Genomic DNA, 21277 nt, shown 5'->3' with positions numbered 1-21277 from the left:
ACAAAAATAAACTGTTCGAGGTAGGAACTGGTTTCTCTGTTTTTGCTTGGTGCAATGCTGTCTAGTGCACAACTTCTCTGTGGTATGAGCTAGCCTCTGCTGGTTGCTGCTACACCATCTCCTCTATCCAAACAAGTTACTTGAACAGTAGGCTGCATGCTGCAGCATACAATAATGCAAATAACTGTCATACTTTCCTCTATGTAACCCGCATCTCAGACCATCCATTTATACTGATAACTCTGGCAACTTGCTTAAAATCAGGTCGAAGCAGAGGGATTGTTGAGGAGGTGAGCAAAGGGTATGGAAGATCAGAGCCTGTGGAACTTCTAGGGAAAAATGAGGTCTGATTCCTCCTCTTCAGTATAATCTGCACTGCTGCTGAATCATGAAGGGGGGAGTGATGGGAAGGTTGTGCACTATAAATATGAAAATGTAGCTGTATTTTAAGGTACTTCGTAAAATGCTGCTCTTTGTCCACTGATTTACCGTGATCTGAGATGATGAACAAAGGAAGGAAACTGGAGGCTCAAACAGCCTACAGTAGCAAATTCTTTACTTGCGTGCCTTTGAATGTGTTAAAGTTAGGATTCATTAAACAGTGCTGTAGGGGTTGCAGCCATAATTTAAAAATGCCTCCTTTAAACAAACAAGAAATAGTATAGCCAAATGCAAGTGAGATAAAATAGAAATCAGTGGTTCTTCAGCAGCCCTCTATTAAGGATTTGTCTGTAAGCAATTTTACAGCAGATTGCATAGTCATGTCTATTCAGTGGGCTTTTAGAAATTGGGGAGATTGTTGTTGTTTAGGAATATCAAAGAACTTTTGTACTTATATAGCTCTGGTGAACAATCATTAATAGTCTTAAAAATAACTGGGGACAGATAACACAATAAACTACCCCGGGATGTATTTCTGTCTTATCAGCCAGCAGTTATAAGCAAAAGGCAGAAATGGTGCTTCTAGCTAGTTTTGTTTAAAACAGCAGGAATGAAGAAAGAATTATCAGGATGTGAAACGCATTAAATCATGGCAAGAAAATTCCTTTCATCTTGATTATGGCTGCTGACTGTCAATAACTGAGATTAATGCTACAGGAAACAAAGCAGAAATGTTAAATATAATGACATTTAAAGAAGAGCAATAACCAGTTTATTAAAGGAAAGTGGTTTGAACTCTGTGACGTTGGCAAATGGAGTTTCAGAAGTATTTTAAGATACTTTTGCCTCATCTAAATCATCATAGGAGTAAATTAAAATATATCCTGTAAATGAAATCTGATCTTTCTTTGTATTATTTCCTCTAATGGATATGCACAATCCTAATTTTTGAAAGGAACTCAAATGTCATGATTGTGAGCCTGAAATTCTGTATCCCAAAAAATTGCCATTTCAACAACTTTCCTATCTGATGTGAATACACTGAAACAGAGGCTGCTTTAGCAGTGCATGTTCCATTAAGAATGAAATTGAGCTGGATTGTGGGTTTGGTTTTTTTTTTTAGCTTTCTTTTCTGTCCCATAGCTTTCTCCCTTTTCCAAATTTAACTGCAGCTCCTGACAATGCTCGGTGCTGCTGCTCACAGGGAAGTGCAGAGCCAGGCTGGCGAGAGCGGCTCTGTGCCCGCAGCCAGGGAAAGTGCGTAACAGTTTAGTTCAGCCACTGTTTCAGTTAGTGGTGTGAGGCTCAACTCCCCTCTTAGTGGGGGAGCTAGAAGGAATTTCACCTAGAAGAGCTTGGTTGGCAGAGGTGTTGATTAGAGGCTAGTGATGAGGGATATCTGTAGTTCAGGGTGCTCCAATATTTAAATGTATCCTATTTCATAAATTTCTGTGGAGCCCTAAGGATGTAAGGGCCCATCTGTGTAGAGAAGTGGCTGTAGAAGGACCTTTGGTCTAAGACTGCAATGCGCTTGTGAACTGGACACCTCTAATGATCTTATGGGGTACAGTGCCATTTACTGCTTGCCTACTCCTACCACCTTCCCCTTCTTGCTTGGATGTTGCATTTACTCCATTAATTCCTTGTCCATTAATGTTACCAGTTTCTGTCACTCAGCTGAAGACATATGTATTCTCTACCAGTCCAACTGTGTGTGTCAGTCTCTTTGATGTGTACCTGTTTCTTTTAATGAATTAATTCCAAGCCTAGATGATCCTTGTGATCATCTTGCCTGTCCTTCTGTATAACACAAATCATATGGCTTCCGTGAAATAATTCAGTGATAAGAGGCAGGCATTTCTCTTTAATGTTCATTTAATTGGGCACAGGGAATAGCCTTTTAGTCCATCGATATTTCGGAAGAAAGCCCATCCTAACCTATGATTAACTGAGAGCAATAAACACATTTCAGATTGGAAAGCTAAAACTAATAGATTCAAATAGGCTTTTGAAGTTGATTAGTAGAAGTAACTCATTTCTCTGGAAATTTCTGGTCTTTAGACACAAGTCTTAGAGGGACAGTTGGACTTTTTTTCCTGCCTAATGCATGAGCAGCTCCTATTAACATAAGCAGGACGTCTTTTGTGTAAAGCTCCTGTGTGGCTGTGGGGATGTCTGTCAGCAGTGCAGAGCTGTGCAGGGTACCTCAGCAGGCTCCGCGTCAGCCCCGCGCTCTCTTCCTGGCAGTTTTGGGCATCCTGCTAATCATGGGAGCTGTCTTCATGCTGTTTAGAGTGAGAAATGGGTTTTGCCACTACAGTACTTGTTGAGACTGACTTGCATCAAACGGTATGAAAGCTGTTTCCTCTTAAGGATTGTGTGAAATTTTGCTCATGTAAGAGACGAGAAGCAGAATGTGTTCAAATGTGAGTGGGGCCAAGGACTATTAATGCATAATGGAACGTGGCCCTTGAAGATACTCGTTTGGGAGCAGCTTTCGTGATGATTTAGTAATTACTCCTCTAACTGGAAAAAAAAAATCCGCAGGCATTTAACAGCAGCTGAAGAAACAGCAGCAACAGAGGGGATCAAAGAGAAATGACATGAAGGCTGATAGCAAACGGGGGTGGTAGGTGGGGAAGTACTATTGACCTTAAGTCTGAAGAATTTAGATTATGATTTCTCTTGAGCAGGCAATATACGTGCTATTTTGTTTAGCAGCTATCCTTTTTCTTTAGTGATAATGAATCTCTGCAACTGTAATAGAAATAATTAGCCACAGCAAAAGCTTCTGTGAAGAAATGGCTTCAGCCTAATACAGTATGGGAAAGAGTTTACGTGTCTCTGCTCTTCGAAGGCTCTGTGATCTGCTCTGTGGGACCAGAGGCTTAATAGTATTCAGGGACTTGGTGGGACTATATGCCCTTGCTTCAAGGCCCCTTTGTTAATTAAGAAACTAGAATTGTTTTGTGTCCTATGGTAGCCTAGGTCTAGCAATACTGCTTACAGCATGTGTGTCTGCTTGTTGATCTTCTCTACATAACTACGAGTTGAGAGGGGGAATGAACAGTGCTGGAGATTACTATGGCTTTTCGTGGAGGCAGGCTGTTTGTGGCCTTGCTGTTTGAATGGCTCGTGAGCATGGCTTAAACTAGAATCAGGTCCAGTTGCATGACCTGAGTGACTGCATTCTGTATTTTATAAAACTGGCACTCAGTAAACCTATGTAACATTCATTCTTCATAGAAAAAACCCGAGAGTGATGTAGGAAGCACCACATGACGTTGGCTCTGAAAGTCAATGCGATATCTCTGTAGCAGGTGGTAGATGATCTGAATTTTCCTGGTTCTGGTGCATAAGAAAGCAGGGACGATGCCATATAGTCAGAGTGGCGCTTTGATTTTTTTTCTGCATGGTAGAGCCACTGATTGGACACAGAAGTCAATGTAGGGTTGGGGTTTTTTTTGTTCTTTGGGTTTGGGTCCTTATTTTTTTGATAAGCCAGAATTTGATGTTTCACATGACATAGATGGGTCTTTGTTACTATTCAGAAGATTACTTTATCGATCCAGCATTTACAAATGCAAACATGAAGTTCACTGGCTTCTGCTAATCAGCATTCTGTGTATATCTGTCGTGGTTTAACCCCAGTCCGCAACTTCTGACTTTTTCACAATAATAGAATATGTTTCTAATACTATTTGTACTACTGTATTCATATTGACTTAAATGCTGATTCTTAACAATTTGAGTACGACAGCACGTGGATTTAGAGGAAGAAATGTTTCACTCAGCAGATTATCAAAAACTGAAAGGAGAAAGTAGTTTTCCAGATGACTTGATCCTGCTATGTATGTCACTAAAAAGAACAGAAAGCTCCTAAGCAAATGGATGCAAGGTTCTGGATGACATAGTCTAAATAAACTCTGTCCAGAGTGATGTTCTTTTGAGAATGAAGCCATCTATAATGAGCGAAAATACATCAAATGGGAGAATACTCTTAATAGGGATCTGAGATTCTTTTGATGGTGAGATGGTATTGTCTAAGCTGAGTGAAAACCAGCGGCTGAATTTGGCTTGCCCTGTCAGTAGGTACATTCTCTACAACTGCAGCGAGGGTAGGGATTTTAGGATAAATTGAACTGGGCTCCAGTCTATAGAAATGGGATTTCCAACTCCCGTGTGCTCTGAGGTATGGAGGCTGAAGCCCCAGGGCACTTGCCCGGCCTGATGCAATGCACACGTGTGTGTTGTGCTCACCCTCGCACTACACCTGACTTGTTCCATTTTGGGCAAGTAATTCCGATGTGCTGGTGGCAGGGGATGAGTGTGGAGGTGGAGAGAAGCTGAATAAAACTCATACAGAATATGCTAGTTAGGCATCCTGCTACTACACCAAATTTGGGCTTGTATAATATGACACTGGATAAAGAATTTAAGCTTATTGATGGAGGAGTAAGTTGGCAGAATATCCCAAACTGTGGCTGTCTGCAACTTTATTTTGAGAAGTCCTGTGTAGTATCTCTCTGTGCTTTATATTACAGCCATAAATTAAGATTTGCAATAATATTTCCTATGTTCTTTCAGGTGAAGGAATATTTTCTTAGCAGTGACAGTGAGAGAATACAGAACTGCTTCTCCTTGTTGTCTGAAATGCCACAGGAATGGTTTTCCCTGCTGCATTTCACTCCAAAGCAAAGTGGCTGCATCAGAAAGAGTTTCCTCAACCTGAATCTTAATGGTTTTATTTTTCTTGTCTATTGGCTTCTCAACTTCAGGTGTTTTGGCGTTTTTTTTTTTTAATGAAAGCAGAATAATAATGTTTAAAAATTGGGCTATTGTAGGTTTTAAAATATGAGAAAATAATATAGAATATAAGAATTATTCAAAATTCAGTTAAAAGTCAGTGTTATCTTCAAATTGGATACTTCTCTTTTGTTCTGGCGGAGATTTTGGGGGACTTTATCTGCTGTGTGCTCAGTGCTTGAAAGATTACTTTTCAGTAATCTGTGTTGAGAGATTAGTAGATGAATGCATAATTTTCCATAATCATAAGAGACAAGAGTTTTGAATGGCGGCCTCAGACTCTTCTGGGTCACTCACAGCTTAAATTAACTTCTGGTGGTTTGGTGGTTGGTTTTTTTAACTTTTCTTCAAAATGGTTAAGGACACCATGAGGCTAGCTAGCAGGAATTTTCTCTTATCTATTGAATCTCACTTACAAGGATTAATGAAGAGGAAATGGGAGCTTTTGTTGTAGGAACTGAGTGAATCTTATGGCCTTTATAGCAAACTATTTGTTGATTTAGTAGAAATTGTGTTTCGCTAGCAGGGTAATTCATCAGCACCAGACACCAGTAGTACTGTATGTGCTGAAATCAATTTTGTGTGAGGTTCAGAGCACACTAGAAATCTTATGCTTTAAAACAGCTTTCTGGGTATGACAGAGAAGAATCAAGTGATTACCCTAAACTGAAGTAAACGAACATGCTAAGACATGTCAAGCTTTATCAGTCAAAGCTATTTAACAAAACAACCTATGCATTTGGCCATTTTTATTCATGTTGGCAATAAATACTTCCATTTTCTGAAAAACAACTTGGGGAAATTTTTATCAGGTTGAGCTTCTCAAACAGTAAGGTGGTAGATGAAAAATGTCAGAACTGCTGTTAACTGGAATCAGTTTATATGCTGGTAAATGATGTATGAGTGCAATGGGCCATGATCGTCAGGACACTCAGCCCACCATAGGTTTTGCCTGGCTGGTGCTGAGTGATGGGAGGGTATCAGTCCTGTGCTCCTCTTCCTCCCGTGTTTCTGGGAAGCCTATGGAAAGGTGTCCGTGCAGTCACTGACTGCAGCCAGGTGACTGTCACTGGACATGACACAAAGGGGCATAAAATATGGACTGAGACATAAATGGCAGGGGGTTGATGAGGGTGGGAGAGTGTGAATATATCCAGTAGTGAAGAAAACTACCTGCAACTTTATCTCCTAAGAATGTTTGTGTACATGAAAGCTCTCGTTAAGCTTGGCAGGACTGTGGATGAGAAGGGGCTTATGGATGAGGGTATGACTAGCCTTAAAAAAAAAAAAAGGGGGGGGGTGCAGTTTCTGAAGTCTGGTTCCCACCCCCCCACCCCCCCGACCTTGCTGATATGTATGTTAGAGGAAAATTAAGAACTGCTAGTGAAAAAGAAATCAATTGCATGCTAAATTTGGCCTGCATATGCACATTTCCCCTGTTTTAGAACTGGTCAAGCTGAGCCATTCACAGAAAGAACTGCTTAAAGCTGAATGCCTAGGGCATAAAAATTACCCACAGTTGGAAGCTAATAATATCATGTAGTAAGGCAAAGTAATATTTGTGCTAAAAAGAAAAAGTATTGATTAAACTCTTTGAGACGTATTGTTGGATTCCTCATATTTAGGTTCTCGCTAAAGGTTTACTGAGACGCACAAGTTTTCTATTAACCACACAGTCATTCCTGGCTTGAGTTTCTGCAGACAGCTATTTTGCAACGTGTGTGCTTTGGAGATTATCAAAAACCTGATGTGATGCTCGTAGTAATATTAGAGAACGTTATTAGTACTGTCATTTCCAGGGCAAAAACGTGTCCAGCCTTACCCTGGAAAATTTGCTTGGAAAATGGCACACCTCTTTTTCTTCAAGCTTACCAGGAATATATGCTTAAAGGACCATTTATTTGTGCATGCATGTAGATTCCATGAAGTTTTAAACATGGGGTGCATATGTATCTTCATTCTAAAAGCTCTCCCCTGAGCTCCCATGAAAATTTGGCATTGCTGTAGCATGCTTTCTTCTCTTATATATTCATATTATATGTGTATTTCTGACAGGTCGATTGGTATCAGCTAAACCTGATTTTGCAAGTATTAATAATGAACTCACTTTGTTATAAATTATTATTTGCATCTTCCATGTAGGCCATCTGTTCTAATCTGTGCTCAAATCAGATGCATGGGGTATCTCTATAGTTAAATTGGAAGATAAGCTTGCAGTGCTTGCTTTACTTTAGTTAGATCCCCTAATAACGTTGAAGAAGTTGGCAGTGGCTCTGTACTAAATATCAAGTACGTTTCCAAACAGCTGGTTGGGGTACACAGAGTGCTAAAGCCATACAATGCTGATAGATTCACTGACTCGTCAGTTATAAGTAACTGTGTGCCATGTCCATGAAGTCCTGTCACTTGATAAGAAGGAAAACGTGAGTTGAGGCATCTAAACAAATGTAACTGGAAGCATCGTATCCTGGTGATGGTCTGTGACTTTTACCGAGGCGATTGGAAAGCACTGCATGAAGGCTGTGCTGGGCTGGCTGTTACCAGACTTCTGGGGTAACCTGTGAAACCGTACGCATAATTATGATTATTTAATTTTCAAAAAAGAAATTGTGTGTGTGTGTAACTAAGACTATTGCACATTATAAGATTTATTAGTCTATACTTCTTTAATAAAGATGAACACCCAACTTACATAGATACCCATAAGCATTGTACTGCTCTGACAACTCTAACTTAAGGGAGGGATGACTGCAGTCTTATAGTATTTCTGGTGATTAAAATGTGCTGATGAACAGAAACGATTTTTCTGTGTTAAATCTAGGATTTGTCTTCCATGCTTTCTTTTTCTCCTACAGGAGAAAAATTAACCCCGTCCTGTCCATCAGAGAGAGTTCATAAATTTGTATTCAGAAAGTATCTCCTGATTTATAGCTGCTTACAAAAGTCGACCTTTTTATAAGACACTCCACTAAACTGAGTCTTGATATTTTCTCTTTGTGGTCATACCTGTGGCATGCAATATATTGAAGGAGCACTGGGAAACCACAGGGTCGGCTTTAGCTGCAGCCCAGATGTTGTTGCTAGCTTTCGGTGCCGCTGCTTTCCCAGGAGAGAGGGCCTGCAGCCAGAAAAGTAACTGCATTGTCAGAAGCTGAAATGGAGAAGACCAAAATGAACCGAGGAGATGGAGAGGCTTGTTTATAGTATACCAGAGTTTATTGCTTATTTGTTGTCCAAATCTTTAAAGCTGGGCTAATGGAGAAGGGGAACTAATCCCACGGGTGTTGAATCTCTTCTGATAGTGAGAAACGCAAGCATAAAATTGCAGTAAAGCAGGACAGCCTCTGAAGAATTTTCCTAGGAGTAAGCTTTTTTCCCCCCCCTACTGTGCAAAACAACTAGAAAATTTCCATTATAACCGTGCTCTTCGCCCGAGTTAATAGCTTTGTATCAGGAACTGACTTGCCTGAGTAGCCTTCCTCAGAAGACAGAGAGAGAAACTTTAGTATACTTTCAACTTCACCTTTGACTTATGTTCCATAATTCTTGCTTTTTGTCATGTCAATAAGGAGATAAAGATGGAAATGTCATATGGAAAAAATGGAATAAGAGAGACACTACTGAATGTGGCCCAGGAAAGTTAAATTGATTTTTTTGTTTGTTTGTTTTTCCATTTGCTTACCAGCAATGGATTCCCTTCTAAATACCCCAGTTTTAGAGCATACCGAAATGACGTGACGATAGTATTCTTAATATCTTAATTATTCTTAATTCTTAATATCACATTTTACAAGTGTTGTTCTAGATCTCAACATTTCTTCCTCTGTGGTTCATTGTAAGGATTCCTGAAATCCCTTAACCTGGAGTCGGTAATCTCTCTCAAACACATTGCTTCTGTCTGCTATTAAAGGATTGAAGAGAATTAGTATCCAGGAAGAAGTTCTTAAGGGTTTGTTTTTCTGAGGTTCGTCCTTTGAAAATCTGACCTCATCCATCATTTGGGCATTGATAGTCAAAAGGAAAGTCTATAACCAGAGACTGAAAAGGGAAATAGGAAGAGAAACTGTTGACACTTCTTGTTTGTTTTTAAAACTGTATGTAGTCTGACCATATGCTTGTTTACTCTCTTCCCAACTTTGTTCCCTTTAAATGTTCTCCGTTTGTAAGAGAATTGGGTTATGTTGTGGATGCCAGAGGAGTAAGTGCAGGGTGTGGAGAACTGAAAGGGAAAGAAAGCTTTGAGCAGAGCTTGTGGGGTGGCTGGGCCGCTGCAGAGGCAGACTGTCTTGGTTTGACTTTACTTACTATGCTGCTCTTTTTTTCCTACAAAGCAACTGGCAGTAAATTCAAGAGCTAAGGAAGGTTCTAGTACCATACAAAAAATTTCTACCATTCTGAGAAGGGATCATAATCTGATCTGAATCCATTGTATGTTGAATGATAAATCTCATTCTTTATTACCTTATGGTGGCACCAGCCACAAATTTGAGCTACATTTGTAGACTGAATTAGGGTTCTGAAATGGCACCGAGAGCCGATTTGTTTTTCTCCCTGTGAACCAGTATCAGTAAAATCATAAAACAGATTGTTTGAAAGATGCTTCTGCATATTGAGACTTTCAGTCATTGATCTTCAGAATGTATCATACATATCTTTGTTTCAGAATTTCTTCCAAACTTTGGGTTTTTTAGATTTATTTAATTTATCGTCAGTGAGCTGTGCTCTTCCTAAACTGGCTCTATCTGCAGTCTGAAGTAAAAGCCTCACTCTCTTTTTCCCTTGAGCATTAAACCTCAATAAGTGTTAGACTATAATATTGGCAACCAGAATACAGAGGAACTCGCATTATCATCAGCTGTCATTCTGATCTGACAATACCGTATTATATTCTCAATAGATACTTTTGTGAGCAAACAATGAGTGGCATAAGTGACTGTGCTGGTCTGACATGGGGAATTTGACTTGTCAGTTAGAGAAGAATAAGGCAAAAATTGTATACATGGCCAAAATATTTAGCATAAAACTACTTGTGCTCCTCCTCCCTGCAGAAGGAAGAAGAAAGTTAAGAGGGAAGAGAGAGACATATATTTAACAGATGGAAAAGGCTGCCTGATTGTACTACCTCTGTCAGCACTGTCGTCTTCTGATGAATGAAGTGCCCTGCATTTGCTGCACAGCTGTGGATACTGAAGGAGAAACTGGAAATGCATGTTGTTCAATAGAAAAGCAAAGATTATTTGTATGAGCTCTTCACTTATCAGGTGACTCCAATATGTGCGGTGGCAGGGCTGCTGGGTAAATGATTGGGGTTACATTCTTCTGGAGTAGACCCTCTTATGGACTCTGACCTTCCTCGGCTCATTGCCTAGAAAGCAGTGTATTTCAGCAGAATAGAGCCTCATGAAATACACATTGCCAGTCACAAAGGAATTTGGCCTTATTTAATATAGTCTTAGCAGAAATATAGCCAATTTACTTGCAGGGCTCACTTCCTTTAGAGTGTCTTAGAAATGGTCTGGATTACATGACAATTTAGTGTACTTAAAAAAAAGTATTTTTCAATCAGCTTTAAATATAGAAAAAATTATTTTTAGTATGCAGTTATCACTAGTAGCATGACTGTAATTCTGTTCAGTAGAAAATCTCCAGAGATACAGTAATTTACCTGTTATATCACTTTATTATATCTTTCTTATAACTGACCTTTGCGAGCTGGTGTTAGTTACGTGGTACTTCAGCCTTGTTTACTGTGCCAGAATGTATTTTCCTAGTGTATAAAGTGATCTTTAAAGATCTGTATATCTACCGTAGTATAATGTTATGTGGAATAAGACCGTTCTTTTTCCATTGGAAGCTTGTATCAGTCTTGTGACCTTAAATGAAGTAGAATGTAGATAATAGCTGTAAACACAACTGTAGCATCAGTGAATTAAAATGCCTGCCTGTAACCTGTAAGGTTTACAGGTGCTTCAGAGAGATGCTTTAATTACAGGAGCGTTGTTTTGGAATGATCTTATATGTGATAGAATAGTGCTTGGAGGTGCAGCACAGATCAGAGCTTTTCTGGTGTAGTTGCAGTGCAGGCTCAGTAAAAATTTTAAAAGCCAAGAGAAACATGAGTGATGAAAAGGAACTAGGGAAAACTGGTTTACAAGTGGGGAAGTGGTGGCATCAGAGAAGTACTTTCTGAAGAACAGACTTTAAAGCACTACTTTTTTTCTTTCTCAGAAGAGGATTTTTAAGATGGCTCTGTATTTTATCATAACCAGCCAGTCTGGAATGAAAAACACCATTCCGTAATAGAAATTGCTTGTTTCTTACTCTGCAGTACACTCTGTCCAGAAATGTTCTTGGGGATGGTACTGCACATTCATGGATCATTAACTAAGCATTCAAGGTACTCTGACCTAACCCGCTTTCATAGGATTAAATTAAATAAAAATCACAAAATAACTAGCTTTACAGATCTTCTCACCTTGGTCATTTTGTACTTGTATTGGTGGAATTAGACACGACAGTAGACAAGTTGATTTCTTCAGGTAAGAGAAAATTTAACATCTTGTCAGCAAAATAACTACTTTTGAAAGCGAAGGAAGCCAGGAACACTATGGTGAAGGTGAATCACTTTAAGGGTGAGTTGTGTAATGCATTTAGAATTCAAGATCTATCCTGTGCAAAGAAAAATAACGCAGATAACTTCCATGGGACCTCTGTACCTGAAAAGCCTAGGTCAGAAAACAGAAACTAACAATGGTGATAGGGTATTAAGTTCATTAGAAATAGGCTCTTTGATTGAAGACCTACAGTCATGGTTGCATGCATCTTTGGGCATTTCTTATTGTCTATTTAGCCGAGACAAAGGAGGAGGGTGGGGGGAAGTGAATCTACTTCTAACATCTCCCTCCTTGTCTATACTTTACCTGTACCAGAGCACAGGAAAGCAGGGCTGACTGCCTCCCCCCTCTCTGACCATAACAAACAAAAAATCCCACACAGATTTTGTACTCAAGCCAATGTGTGCAAATCCTGGGGTTAGAGATATCACTAGGGCTTAGCAATACACGCTCAGTGAAACCCATTTCCAGGACAGAATCTCATCATCCCAGTAATAAGCATCCCTTGTAATAGGACATACAACCACAAGCTAGTTTACTGCTAGCTTAAGCACAAGCAAGGTGTTTATACTCTGAGAATTTCAGACTTGGGGGCAATTAGTATTCAGCATTACCAATGTAAATTGGTAAATATGCCAATGTTAAAGTGAAAATAAAGGCAGGCAGCAGGTAACATACCTCCAGCAGGTTTGAAAAGACCCTTTTGCACCACAGCATCTTTTGTAGCATTGTTCGTTGTTGCTGTCATCTGTGCCTTCAGAGCTGTTAGACTTAGCCTCAGCTTTTGAGATACCTTTTTTTGAAGACAAGTTCTCTGTTAATCAATGGTTTGATAGCACCTGTTTTGCACCACAGCTTAAAACTCTCAGAGAAAGGAAAGTGGTGCAGTGTTTGCCTGTGGAGCTGCAATGCTGACAGCAAGGCTGCAGCAGACCTGCAGCTGTGTGGTATCGTTACAGCAGCTTCCTCTGCTCACCATCCTGGTCTTTGCTAGTGAGACAGACTCCTTTTTCTTCCTCTACCCCCAAATAATATAAGCTTTCTGCCTGTATTTAAACAGATTGATGAATGGGGGCATTCCAGCTGTGTTGACTTGTCTTATTTTCATCCTTAAAGATTTTTTTTTTTTTCCTTACAAATTTCAGTAAGAACATGTGACCGGTTCCTCAGCTGACTTAACTCATCATCACTCCACTGACTTGTGCGGAGCTCTGCCAGCAGAAGGTAGCGAAGTGCATGGCTGGGTCAGCCGCTCTGCTGGGAAGGGAAGAGGGCAGGTGGCACAAAGACCCTGCCAGTGATCAGTTTGCAGGCTGTGTGGATGGTCTGTGATCACACCTACCTATTTTTGTATTAAAAAAAAATGGTATTAGGAGAAAGTCTTGATTCAAAATGAGGGAATTGTAATAACCTGGGAAAGCAAAAGTGTTCTGCCACTGCGTACGTCTCTGACTTGAATACCAACTGCCTCACACAGAACTGAACTGGCACTCATGCTTGCTTCTGCTGATGCCAAAGGGATGGGCTTCCCTGAATAGCCACCACAGCAGCTGGGAGGAAAGTGTTTTTAGTTTGGCCCTAGTTATCCTGACAACAGCTTTCATTTTTTTGGTCTTAATTCCTAGAGATACTCACTGCAGAAGATCTTTTCCTGGGAATCATGTACCTAAAATGTTTATTTTATCTCCGCTCTTAGAAACACTGCTTAGTAAGGTGGAGCGTTAATTCTAGATTTCAGGATGCGTGCAGAAAAATCTAAAAGCTTCAAAAAGTAGGAGTGGCGTTGCTTCTTTTCCTTTCACGTTAGTTCTGCAAACCTGTGCCTCCAGATCTTCAGTGTCTTGGGCTATTCTGATAAAATCCTTTAACAAACCAGCAGCTATTGGGCTTTGTAAGTAGCACCAGTTGTTGGAGAGGAAATTGGAGATTACCAATAGTTAAGATGGCATAGCTAAAACGTGAAAGTTTAGACACGCCCTCATCAATCTTGCTGTGATGGCTTCATGTGTTAGTCCAGCTCACGCTTCCCCAACTTTCTATGCCACCTCTTTGCCAGAAGTTCCCAAGCTACCTTGGAAGCGGTGAGGAAAAAAAACAAGTGCCCGCTCCTTGCTCCCAAGGAAACTGGGGTGTGTTGGCTTAAACCCATCACCCGAGGGGTGGCAGCTGAGCACTGGCTTTGCCCTGGGTGGGTAGAGCGCGTTGGTGTATCCCTCCCGGAATGTGCTGCGGGCTGGGGAGCGCTGGCAGCAGGCAGATGGCAGCGGGAGGCTGGCAGTGCTTTGAGCCACCACAGCTGTTCAGTAGGTGAATGTGTGTCACAGCCTGCTTTAAGAAGTTTGCATTTCTTTTAAAAAACGCTGCAGTAAAGAAATATGGTGTACTTGGTGTTGCTGGCTTCCCTTTTAATGGGAGTAGCTTTTGGTATCGTTTGCCATATGGAAAGTGTTTAGTCTGTTCTTAACCATAATTATTCTTTTATATAGTCTTGGCCTTTTAATCTCCTTCTGTCCTTGCCAGGTAATGTAAAGGACTTTTATTTATGGAAAGTTTTGTTTATAAAATTAATATTCTTGCAGAGAGTGCGTTTTTAAGGCCAAGAAATAAGGTTTTCAGGATGGTTGCGTTTTCTTACAATATTGTGTGTGCTGTGTTACCTTGAACAATTCATAGGCACTGTATAGTAGATTTCTTATTTAAAAATATGACCATTGCAAGTAATTTTTGTTTTTCTATAAAGAAAAGAAAACATTTTTATTGTGCTGAGACAGACTGACTGCTGAAATTTGTGCTTTCCTTTGTGCTTAGTTTTGAAACACCATTTAGTAGCTGTTATTTCTCTTTTGTTTTTGCTACATTTTTAAATAAATCTGAGAGACAGTAAAATTAGAGTTAATTTTCTTTGAGAAGAACCAGTGGTCCATGCTTTCTCATTGAGTTTGGAGGAGATTTATGCTAGTTTATCAGCTGGTGAATCTGAATCAATAATTCAATAGTCAGTTGTCAGTTTAGAAATCAAAATTTGTTGGTGATGTACTGAAACAATGTTACAGTTTTCTGTATTAATATACTTTACAGTTGTACAGCAATTTTCACTTAAGGGTCTCAAACCGTGTTAATAAAGTAGAAGAAGAAGTTCTACCTCCTTTTCTTGCAAATGGAAAAACTGAAAAATACAGTGATTAACTGCCAGGGTAGAGAACCTATATGTGTATTTGAACGTGCACAGGACCATTCCCGGCCCTGCAGCCATCTGGTATGTAGTGGCCTGTGTCCGTATTACTAAACTCACGCCTGCCAAAACAGGGAGCCGCGCTCAGACTGTTCCTCGCGAGTTAGCTTGAGGCAGGGACCATGCTTAAACGTTGCCTGGGAAATGGGGGGCAGAGGGGTGAGTGCCAGGATTTTAAAGTTTATAACACAACATTTGCCTGGCAGGGAATGTTATTATTGTTGCCCTTTTTTTCTGGGATCCCTGACCCCATGGGTTCCCCTGATAGATGCTGACATTTTGTTATCAATGGGAGTGACTGACTGACTTGAGCCCCCGCACTGTAGGGTTCTCGCACGGCCTTGGGCAGCGACTGTTGTGTGGGAACTCACTCATCTTACAGGGGCCGTAAAGTGCAGGGTAATGCTGTGGGAGAGAATGAGCTGGCTAAGGGAGCTGTGCTGGCTTGCCCCTCCTGAGGGTCTGGCCCAGGATCTATAATTGCAGGAGAATTCTCCTTTACAACGGAGCTGAACAACAACGTAGAGATAAATGGGAACCGTAATTGTAAGCCATTTCATAGGGGCCATATCAGAGCCCACAACAGACCAGGATTTCTATTAGAAAGGCATGATTTGTGACATTTCATAATGCTATTTTCATCTATTTTGAAAATGGTCAAAAATGGAATTTTCCTGTGGGGAACACACAAATTCATTTTATTAAGATAGAGTCTCTCTCTCTCTCCCCCCCCCCCCCCCCCGCCCCTTTTTTTAAGAGGGAGAGAGCACAAGCTTTACAGATCACAATAAATCATAGTGACTGGTGATAACTAAATATTTGTTAGGATGAAATTCTGTTATATTTGATTGGCCATTAATCATCTTTTCTGTGTGCTGTGGATATAGTTTCCATGTAAATTGTTCACCAGAAAATACATAGTTGTTGTTGAAAATTAAGTGACACTTTAGATGGTAATATATTCCCTTTGAAGTAATAAAGATGGATGAATCTTTTCATTATGACTACTGGGATCTGAATGAGAACTATTTTGAGAATTGACAAATAGCAGAGGTTAGGGCTGCAGTCAGTGATAACTTGCAATCTGTGTATTTTCACTGAAATTTTCAGTATATATGGCATGGGTCGATCCTGATCTTAGACAATGTTTGCTAAAGAATTCCTCCTGTTGCAAGTAACAGCAAAACAGCACTAACTGTAGTAGGAATAACTTGTGCTCATCCTCAGTTGTTTGGATATACTCAGAGTGAGATCTGACATTTTTGTAATTTTCTGTGAATTAAACCTGTCACGCTCCTACTGGACAATGACACTTGCTCAGTGAGCAAGCGAGGTGAGGCATAGGAGCCAGCAATGTTTTGCTTTGGAGACTAGATGGCCTTTATCATGCCTTTCCCCTGTCGCCGCCAGAACCTTAAAGGTTCCCTTTGCCTACTTGTGATGCTCAGGTTTAAATAACACCCGCTTTGTTAAATAGCTGTCTTGCTTCTAGGAACAAAAGGGAGTAAAATGAAGTACGTGCAACTTTGAGGTTGGCATCTCTTTATTTCAGGGAAATTTAGCAAGTTATGTTCTAGCATCACCTGAACATTTCTTAAAATGTACCACCCTCTACAGGGTTTTGTAAAATGCTAGTAAGGTTATGCATAACCCAGCGCCTTGCACTGCTAACACATCTGCTGTAGCAGGGCCCGTTACTGCTGCCTTCCCCAAAACTGTGCGGAATGGCAGGACTGGAAGAGCAGCACAGCTTGCATTACCCCCGGCACGTGTCTCTTCTTCCCCTTTTTTCTTCTTTGACACTAGTTTAGCCAGTAAAATCAACTCTTGCCATGTTTCAAGGCCCCAAACCCTTTTGGGTTGGTCTATCCTTTCCAGAGCCTTTCTAGAACAGTCCTCTCCTCTTTGAGAGGAAATAAAAGTTTTTTTCTTTTACTTTCCCCACTCTCTTTCTCCTCCCATCTCCTCCTTTCGTAGCTCGTATTTCTTTATTTTCATTAGTTTAAATACGTTACACAAATATACGTGCAACATGTTTGTGTACCATCATTTTATAAGTTGGTGTTAATTTGTGCAGCTTCGTTCTTCCTCATCCAGTTGCTTGATTGTGGTCCAGTTTTCCTTTCAAAGGAATTTATTTGGAAGCAGTTTCACTGGCATGATTATCCTACTGTTTCCTTACGTACCTTACCTATGTGAGCAGTAAACGGTTTCCTCATGACAGAGAGCTCTTAAGTTATATCAATAATGAGCTCTACGATGTGATAAACAAGAAAATGTTAATAAAAATCTTGGGAGAGGTGATCCGAATATATTTCTTCCTCTTCATTAAGTTAGTGCTGGTTCATCTTTGTGGGCAACATGTTGGGAATTGATGCTGGCTTCTGTTGTTCTGATAGAACATTTAATGCATTTATGGTGGGACTATCCTGGTCAGAGAGAGCAAGAACAAGTTGTCCCCGTCCCCAAAGCATGACCTTAAGCAATAAGTTTTGGCATCAGATGTAAGGAGGGAACTTCAGTTACAGTGTCTGCTCACGTGCAGGAGGAACCTACCTGGTATGATAGGAGTAGAGGAGGCTATTTGGGTGATTTAGCTACCCTGGCTGTGTGCTGAAAAATGCATTATGTGACTCTCTCTTGTCTCCAGATTTGATGGCATGTTTTTTACGGGTATTGTCATGATTGTCTGAACCCCAGCAGTTACAGTTCTGGTTTTGGTGTCCTTGTCAAAATAACTCCACTGTGTAGCTTGCTAAATACCCAGCTTTCTTAGAGGTAGCAGTTTTATGAATACAATATCTGTGCATGGCTGGTATCTGTTTTTCAGAGTGTGTGTAAGGCCCTGTGGCAACAAGTCTGGCCAGACATGTTGTGGTCATACAGTGATGGCATTCCAGTAGTTCTACCACAGCTATTTACTATTAACACAGGTGGAATTGTATTAGTGCAATTCAATTCTGACTTAAGTGTGCTGCGATATTAGTGCAAAACCACTTGTAGATAGATCTTGTTGCTTGGCGTTTTGAAAGCCATCTTTGCTTGCAACGTTGAAATGGATTTGCATTTTCCAGTTGCTGATAGGTATGTATGTTTTGTGAGTTTTCCCTCTCTCCCCTCGGGCCATTGGGTCAATACTGATTGCATGCTTTATTTCTATTACTTTTTTTCCCCCCCTCCACATCAAAGGGCTCTTCATAACTCTCATTTTGCAAATTACACTGGCTTGGTGCACTCCTTTGACCTTTTCAATATTCTCTAATTAGATTGGCTGCAATTCCTTGTTTCTTCCTGTTTACAGTCTTGCTAGCCTCTGGGAAAGGGATGGAATGCCCATTTGCTCAAAATATACAATACTGCAAAGGTCAAAGCAGCATAGTATAAAACTGTATTTTACTGAATGTATTAATGTTTTGAAGGGAGGCTGGGGGAACATGAGGCATTCTACTTGTAATTCCGCAGATCATGTATTGTCATGCAGATTTCCTGGATTTTCTTCAAAACACATCACCATAATGCATAAAAATTCTTAGCTTAATGTGCTGGTTTTGACTGGGCTAGAGTTAATTTTCTCCATAGTAGCTGGTATGGGGCTATGTTTTGGATTTGGGCTGGGAACAGCATTGATAACACAGGGATGGTTTTGTTACTGCTGAGCAGTGCTGACACAGAGTTAAGGCCTTTTCTGCCTCTCACCCCACCCCACCAGCGAGGAGGCTGGGGGGCACAAGAAGCTGGGAGGGGACGTGGCTGGGACAGCTGACCTCAGCTGACCACAGGGATATCCCACGCCGTATGGCATCATGCTCAGCACATAAAGCTGGGGGAAGAAGGAGAAAGGGGGGACGTTTGGAGTGATGGCGTTTGTCTCCCCAAGTAACCGTTACGCGTGATGGAGCCCTGCTTTCCTGAGGATGGCTGAACACCTGCCTGCCGATGGGAAGGAGTGAATGAATTCCTTGCTTTGCTTGCGTGCGCGGCTTTTGCTTTACCTATTGAACTGTCTTTATCTCAACCCACGAGTGTTCTCACTTTTACTCTTCTGATTCTCTCCCCCATCCCACCAGGGGGGAGTGAGTGAGCAGCTCTGCGGGGGCTTAGTTGCTGGCTGGGTTTAAACCACAACACGACACTTAGCTGTGGCATAACTTGGTATTGCAACATATTGTATTCTATAGGCCTCCATTAGAAAATTCTTCAAAAGTTTTGGGTGCCACAGTACCCAAACCCAGGGTTTTTTTGTTTGTTTGTTTGTTTTAAACTTTTATTTATAGACTTGCTTGGCTAAGTCTGAGGTATTAAAATGGTGCCAGTCACAATCGCATCATCATAATGAACTTAGAGCTGTACAATACGAGACAGGGTTTCTTTGTGCTTTGGGTTGTTTGTTTGTTTGTTTGTTTTGGGTTTTTTTGTTGGCTTTTTTTTTTTCATTTTGCTCTTGTGAAGTAGTAAGAAAATTCTGTGGACCATCTCTGGTTTCTAAATGTATGCCCTTGAGCTACCCTCTGGTTAGTTACGGTGGAGATAAGGTCTCGATATGTGTCACATTTGTTTTGAATGTTGTGTGTGAAGCCTCACTCATTTTCTGGTGGAAAGTTGTAAGTTCTGTTCCAAGTCGTTTTATTTGAAACCAGAATAGTACACAACCCTCTTTTCTCCATCTTTTTTAACCGCGATATTGAACAGTTATGTTGTTTATGTGAAGTTTCTTCAAAACTTCAAACATCAGTAAAATGAATCTCTCCTCACTTAAGGGGGAGGAAGTCTTGTCATCTGTTTTCAACAGGCCTGTACGCTATTTATGCTGTATATCATATAAGAAGGATACAAATGATGTATAGTCTTTATACTGCCTCCTCCACAGAGCTGAAGTTTTATGTGTGCTTGCTGAGGTGATCGTGCTGGAAATGAAGGCATGTAATGCTGTCTGGAGTGGAAACATTCAAGTTGGCTTGATGCCATTCTACCTATCAATAGAGATTGCCTGTTTTCATTCAAAACTGTTGAGGAATGCTGAGGTGGAGATTCTGTAGTACGTAAATAATATTTGATCAATAGTTAAATCTTAAATATGAAGCAGTCCTGCTTTGGGGACAGTGGGTGGTGTCTGAATGTGGTCTTTATATTGGTTCTCAAAGAATCTGTATTTCCTAGTGCTACTCTGGTCTTATAATAACAGATGAGATGCTTGCCATTTAGAATGGAGGAAAAAAAGCAGGAAACAATTTAATATTCATAAAATGGCCTCCAACCCATCCTTGATGCATATGGTGTTTTTATTTAATGTGTGAGAACTTAAATGCTATAGCACTGAACAGTACAGAAATTCTGAATGAGTAGTTCATCTGTACTTACGCTGAGATTCTAAAAGAATCAACGTGCACGTTTACCACTGTTTTGTAGCAGTGGTAGTTTGTCAAAGCATTTTTGTCCTAAAGCTTGATTTATGTGATAGTTGCACTTCCTTCTGTATTTCGTGTATTAATATAATTGCCTCTGGGTACATGGGTTTGTGGTGGACAATTGCACTCAATTAGAGTGTTGTTGATTAAAAGGTATGTATTGTGCCAGGGAGAGAAGGAACTCTTATAATTAAATTTTGTAAGCCGCAGTTGCGCAAGATTATACATTATGACTTTCTCCACGAGTGATACTGCTTTCTGTGGGAATACAGTCAGAAAGCAGCTTAGAAAGATTCTTGGGCTGTATTGTCCAAGTCTTCTGGATCATTTAAGGACAGTTTGGATTGGTTTCAGATTTGCCATATATTAAGCTTGTGCAAGCACTCAGTTGATCAGTAGTGTTCCATGTTTTTTAATCAACTTGAAGGGACTTGGAAGTCATGTTTAATACTTTAATAGTGCTGAACACAGCCAGCGTTGGTACAAACATTTAACTGCCTATGGAAGGTAGCTCAGCTATACAAGCCCCAGTTCCTATGTGGGGAACGGGAGACATCCAGTCCTCTGGCTTGCTCCAGGCCATTTACCTGCCCAGCGACAGAGACAGGACTTGAGGTCAGATCCTCTGAATCACCACCCTTCACCTTCCTTTTGCTGTCAATATGCCAGGAGAACATTTTTGTTGCAGAATTAAAATACAACTCCTTTCTTCACTGAAAGACAAATGAGGTAATGCTGCTGAATTGGTAGAGTGGGGACTTACGGCTGGGTCTTTCCCATTCCTCACGTCCGCCCTAACTTTTGGGCCATTGTCTGTTCTGGCTGTAGGGCATTTGAGT

At 40.6% G+C, this 21277-nt stretch overlaps 2 long non-coding RNA genes across 3 annotated transcripts in view; one reads left to right on the top strand and one right to left on the bottom strand.

Moving 5' to 3' along the window:
- LOC148056666 (uncharacterized) overlaps positions 1 to 21277 on the top strand; it is a 487731-nt gene that overhangs the window by 288826 nt on the left and 177628 nt on the right. The window lies entirely within an intron of this gene.
- On the bottom strand, positions 6565 to 12956 carry LOC148056667 (uncharacterized). Its single transcript, XR_015702590.1, has 4 exons — positions 12480 to 12956; positions 11663 to 11856; positions 8194 to 8338; positions 6565 to 7745 (listed from the first exon to the last, which is right to left on the bottom strand). It is a non-coding gene; the product is annotated as an uncharacterized LOC148056667 (long non-coding RNA).

Source organism: Nipponia nippon, unplaced genomic scaffold (genome assembly GCF_047370975.1).
Source record: "Nipponia nippon isolate SJK-2023a ecotype South Korea unplaced genomic scaffold, ASM4737097v1 scaffold_12, whole genome shotgun sequence".
NCBI lineage: Eukaryota > Metazoa > Chordata > Aves > Pelecaniformes > Threskiornithidae > Nipponia > Nipponia nippon.
Note: the sequence above shows the minus strand (reverse complement) of the source record. Positions and strands in the feature narration are given on the sequence as shown.